The sequence below is a fragment of the Akebia trifoliata genome, chromosome 2 (genome assembly GCF_017979445.1).
Source record: "Akebia trifoliata isolate Shusen 1 chromosome 2, ASM1797944v1, whole genome shotgun sequence".
Lineage (NCBI taxonomy): Eukaryota > Viridiplantae > Streptophyta > Magnoliopsida > Ranunculales > Lardizabalaceae > Akebia > Akebia trifoliata.
Window position 1 is genome coordinate 30,489,969 of NC_141376.1, and position 6,000 is coordinate 30,495,968.

The following is a 6,000-nucleotide window of genomic DNA, read 5'->3' on the forward strand; positions in this document are numbered from 1 at the left end:
GGAAGTAAAAAAAAATATATATATATTTTTTATTTATTAACAAATTTAATATATTTTTAATTGACTTCACCAAGTGGATTTGTGAGTTTTCAAATTGACTCAGTTTGGTGTACATATGAGTAGGGGCAAAGCCAGTATTTTCTTTTAGGGGGCAAAACTATAGATTATATATAGGAAGGTTGAAGAGCTTGAAGATGATTAGTTTTCGGGAGAAAATTTAAGGATTTTACTGTTAGAGGTTGAAGAAAAGATTTTTTCAGTCATTTTCCATCAGCTTATGAGTAAAGACCCAATTCAAGGGGCAATGTCATTAGTTTAAAAAACAGAAATTCTATTGCCACACCTATTTTTTCTAACGCCACTCCTATTCATATGTAAATCACCAAAGAATTAACACACAACTTGGGATGGCATTAGAAAAAGTTGGTGCGGCGATAAAAGCTCTCTTAAAAAATAGGGTATTCAAATACTCGTCAATTTTATGAGGGGTATTTGAACCACCCAACAACAATTGAGAGCGATGGAAAAAAGGTCTAAGGAGGTATGTCAACAATTTTTTTAAGATGCTTAGTACTATCGGCCAGTACTTCATTTTTTTAAAGATGCTCAATATTCATCATGCATCACTCATAAAGAAAATGATCCAACAATAAGGAATTTCTTAAATGCAAAAGGATGCACACTTTACTAGCATGCCCAAGAATTGAAACTAGAAGCATCCCTAATAATCAATTCCAATAAACAAATTATTTCGTGTGTTGGATTTGAGTGCTACAAATATCAAACAATTGCGTGGCTCATTAGCAATGTGAAACACCTACTGTACCTTACCGTATTTTCTACAAATATACAAAGATTGCATGAATGAACGAGCAGCCTTAAGAACTTGTAGACATTAGACATTAGACCTTAGTAAGTGTTATTGGTTAGTTGAGTTACCCAAGGACACATGAAACTTAATTAATCTACACCATCTTGATTTTTGGACTGCAAACATTCGTTGGATATAAGAGAGAATTGGAGGATTAACATGTCTAAGAACACTGTGAAAGTTCAATGTTGATAAGAGAGTGGACATGAGATAGGAAAACTAAAGAGATTGATCAACCTCAGAGATGAATTGCATATTTTTGAGCTCCAAAATAAAGTGAATTTGAAATAAGCATTACATGGGATGGGGTGATGGATTGGGCAAAGTCCATATACAAGCCCGATCCGCTATCTATTGGGATACCCGATTATCAAAAAAGAAAGAGAAGTTCCTCATCTCACATACTTAGTAGATCATTTGTTGAAGACCAAATTAAAGCATGTATTTGTTTTCACTTTACAGGTATCTTTCCATTCCTTTGTGTATCAAATTATTTAATATGAGGGATTTCGTGCACATATTTTCCTTCACCTCCTATATTCTTTCTCATTTTCTTTGATTTAATTTTTTAAATGAGAGAGATTTCTAGAACTTTTTGTAGGATTTTATACCGTTATTACATGTTTTATTCAGTTTGCCAAGGTTTGGTGTAAATCTACTACTACGTGAAAATGCAAAAAATTCGACCAACACAAACGATGGTCCTGAGTAATTGAAACCATTCGTTGAGAATAACACTACGTGAAAACTTCAAAATTTTACATAAAAAATTGTTGGGCTTGCCCGTCGAATTTTAGAGTCCAAATTTGACGGTTAGTAGACCACGAATTTCATGTTTTTTCCCCCATTAAACCGCGATTGGGACTCTCTCTCTCTCTCTCGATCGATCGATTTCTCTCGATCTCATCTTTCTCTGTCTCTCGTCTCTCTCTCTCTCCTTCGATCTCATCTAACCCTCTGATCACTCGATCTCATCTTTCTCAGTTTCTGATTTCTCTCTCTCCCTCCCTCGATCTCATCTCACCCTCTGATCTCTCTCTCTCTTTGCTCTGTCCAAGAGATCTCTCTGTCTTTGATCTGTCGAAGTGATCTCTTGATCTCTCAACATTGGAAGGATGGAGAGAAGAAGAAGCCATTAGCCTTTTGAAATTTCTCTGTTGATTTTAAGGTGAGTATCTCTTTTCTCTCTCTGGTTGGTAGATCCATAACACTATACTGACTATTGAAGTTGAGATCTAGGGTTTTTGATTCTACAAAATATATTAATTTTGGTTTTCTATTTCCCAAATGTGTTAATTTTGCATGAAGAAACAAAATCTAAGAACAAATAAAAATTTGATAATATATCCCAATGATTTTATAAATCTAAATATTGTTCTGGTTTATTTCCTAAATATTGTTCCGTATTTTTCAAAAAATCTGCTTCTGCTGCCTATTGTTCTGGTTTATTTCCTAAATATTGTCCCAATTGGAACACATTTGACACAAAGAAAAACTCGATGTAAGTCGTTGTTATAATGATGTAGGTGCTGCTCTAATGTCCTTCAAGAATCTATGTCAGAATGTTCCACCAAATTGGCAGGGATCAGATCCTTGTGGTGATGGTTGGGAGGGAATCCGTTGCACCAATTCACATGTCACCTTCATGTAGGCCTTCGCTATACTTTCTTCTCCATCACTTATGTTGGTTCTTCAATCTTTTCATTTTGGAATACTTGAAATACTTATCCAACTGATTCCTATATTTTGAAGCATGTAATTTGATGCTTCTAGATAATGTCTGAATGAGGAGAAGAGTAAATTACGAATAGGCTTCTAGATAATGTTTGAATGTGGAGAATTTATTAAGACTAATTACGAAAAGACTTCTAGATAATTTCTGAATGTGGAGAAGAGTAAATTTTTTTTTGCTTCTAGATAAAGAACTTATGCAATTGTAGAGGAAATCACAATGTCATTGTCTTTCATATTTATAGTCTGTTTCCAAGAGAGTTTCAAACCAATGGGTACCTTGAACAGCTCTTTGTATGAGCAATCAGTTGTTTTTTTGTTGATGGATGACTGTATAACATATGATGAGTCTTTGTTAGAGCTTCTTTGTCTTTTGACGACTCGGGTTGGTATTTTGAGCAACTATGTTAGTGCTTTTGGCTCTTTATATATGTGTATATCTAGCTGTGTTACCATTGATTGTCGTTGTAGTGGGTATATGTTTATTTAATTGAGTGTTTCTTACTTTTCTTGATACTAAGATACAGATGTAACACTAGGTATTGTTATATAGAGGAAAAATGACTTATAAGAAGGAGTTGGCAAAATTGTTTTTAATTCATCTATTTCTCTGTTCCTTTTTATATCTGGCCATGTTATAATTCTGTGCTATAATCTTATCTATCTTGTCAAAATATTGTTTTTGATGTGCTTACTTTTTGTGTTGATTCACAGACTATGGAGTGGATAGCTATGACATCAGAACAGGCTTCGGACATTTTGCAACCGTTACTCAAGATGTTTTTGTTGTTCTATGACTTAAGTTTTAGAAACATGATCATGGTTGTCTATTGTAGAACTTAAGACTCTTTAACTTCATGGCTGTACAGATCTATAAAATGGTTGAAGACATTCGGACTAAGGGAGGAAATATCACTCATGAACCTGGTCCAGTTAAAGGTGGGTCATCAGTCATTGCTTTTGTGAAGGATCATGATGGCAACATTTTTGAGCTTAGTCAAAGGGCCCCAACTCCTGAACCACTTTGTCAAGTTATGCTTCGTGTGGGTGACCTAGATCGTGCTATTAAGTTCTATGAAAAGGCTTTGGGAATGAAGTTGTTGAGGAAGTTGGACAACCCTGCATACAAGGTAAAAATTTTTGCCTTTTATACAAATATATTCCCTGATATTGTGGTTTTTTTTTATAAGTACCCATCAATTTCTTCGGTTCCATGAACTGTACAGTATACAATAGTGATGTTGGGACATGCAAATGAATACGAGTCAACTGTATTGGAGTTGACATATAATTATGGTGTGACCGAGTACACTAAAGGAAATGTGTATGCATAGGTTAGTTAATTTCCTAATTATCATGTACTCCAATATTTTTTTTATGTTCGTCGCTAAGCATTTATTGTTTTATGATGCATCAATAGTCATTCCCAGATTGCTGTGAGCACTGATATTGTATGTAAAAGTGCTGAGGTTGTTAACTTGGTTACTCAAGAGCTAGGAGGAAAGATAACCCGACAACCAGGGCCAATCCCTGGAAGTAACACCAAGATCACCTCTTTCCTTGATCCAGATGGCTGGAAAACGGTAAATTTCTGAATGTTGTTAATGTCCTACAGTCATACTTCATATTGTGCTTGGTTATAATTTAGGTCAAGTTGATTTCTTTCGTCCTAATTATTGACATATGGCAACTCTTACTTGTGTTTTTCATAAATTACATCATGTGGAAGGTCATTGTTGCACTGTGAAGTTGCCTCTTACATGGAAAATCTACAATTAACTTGTAGTAAGTACGTCAACTAATCTGTTTACACTAACATCTGCCAACCATTTACATCAACACCTACCAAGTCTAGACAACACCGTTGTTTGATATCTCTTGTGGTACACTTCTTAGACATAGAGAAATCTCATGAGAGTTGAATGACGAAACAGGATTCATGTTGCATACAAGAACCATCTGATATGTTAATGTTTCTGCAGGTGATGATACCATGTGTGAGTGACTCATCAATCTACATAGACCATCTATGTTTCTATTAGTGGTCAATGGGAGAAGGTGTGTTTGAACTCATCAATGTCTGCATTGGTGCCTTTATTTGGGGTTTGTTAGGTATGGAAGAAGCAAAGGCAGCTATGTATGCTTTTAAGGGAAAGGTAGTTTTGGATTCTTAAATATGATCAATTACATTCATTGTTGATTTTTTAGAAGATTTGGTTGTTATTGGATTCTCTGTTTTAATCTTTGTGATGTTGCAGACATTAATGGGGAGACCAATTCAGTTGTCATTTGGTAGAAAAAATTTGAAAAAAGAATCAAAAGATAGTACCCAATTTAAAGAAATATCAACTGAGATTAATTGTGATGGGGGAGAGCAATCAGGCAAGCTGATGATATGTAACTCTGCGACTTTATGGGAAGTTTGAGGGTTTTTTCATTGTCCACGCATCATTATTAAATAGGTGAAGCCACTTTTAAGCTTTATCTTGCTTGTGAAAAAAAAAATATAGATTGTTCTGAATGTCTTCTGTGATAGAATTCAGTTAAATGTGCTCTTTAGAAAGTTTAATGGTAAAAAGTATAATTATTTTGTGAAAGTTTTTATTTTAAAACTTCCATGATTGTTGTAGGGAGGAGCATGGGTATGACTTAATATAGATTTTCTGGTCAAACTATAATTATTTGCTTTCTTGCTTGTTTCTCTTTGTTTGTTTGCGGAAGAAAACCGACATTACAGGAATTGAACCTCCTATATGCAGCTAAACAAATCTTTAGCTAGAAGTCTGCTTAAAAGAGGGAAGAGTTGTTTACATGTTTTAATTGTTGGTCAAGTTTAGATACCTTTAAAGGACTGATTGAGTAGTTTTCACCACTAACAACATCCAAGGCAGTTATGCCTGGCAGCCAATTGAATATAACTGATTCTTTCGATTTGATAACCAGTTAACGAGAAGCAGAATACGTTCGACATTGCCATGACGAACAATGCAGTCCTTTCAAGGTGGATATATATATATTTTTTTCGTATAGTTATAGTTATCTCAAGAACTTTGCATTTTCATCTCATATTATAATCTTCTAAACATATGCTAACAAGTGGTTATGCATGTTACATAGTAGACAAGTATCTCATGCTGCAATATGTGTGTATAATGCACACTTAATAACATTATAATGGAGAGATGTTCTGCTTTCATTTAGATAGAGAGGGGATACATATTTCGACGTGATTGAAACTTTTTCTTTCTTTAACAGAGGTTTTAGATTTGATAAATTGTTTTTACGAGCTTGAAATCTCGTCCTTGCTTGTTTTGGTAGTTTTATAGATTCCCAGTGCAAGGTTGGGATAAAAGTACCTCAGAACCTGCTAGCTGGAAACTTCCTTGCTCTTTTGATTC

The 6,000-nt window shown here is 34.5% G+C and overlaps 1 long non-coding RNA gene across 2 annotated transcripts; it reads left to right on the plus strand.

The window, feature by feature from the left end:
- Nucleotides 1-1,800: 1,800 nt before the first annotated feature.
- On the plus strand, nt 1,801-5,585 carry LOC147410112 (uncharacterized). 2 transcript variants are annotated; one of them, XR_015170309.1, is made up of 4 exons: nt 1,801-2,039; nt 2,398-2,518; nt 3,317-4,714; nt 4,861-5,585. It is a non-coding gene; the product is annotated as an uncharacterized LOC147410112 (long non-coding RNA). The 2 variants fall into 2 exon arrangements; XR_015170308.1 differs by lacking the exon at nt 4,861-5,585 and having other exon boundaries at nt 3,317-4,853.
- The last annotated feature ends 415 nt before the right edge of the window (nt 5,586-6,000 follow it).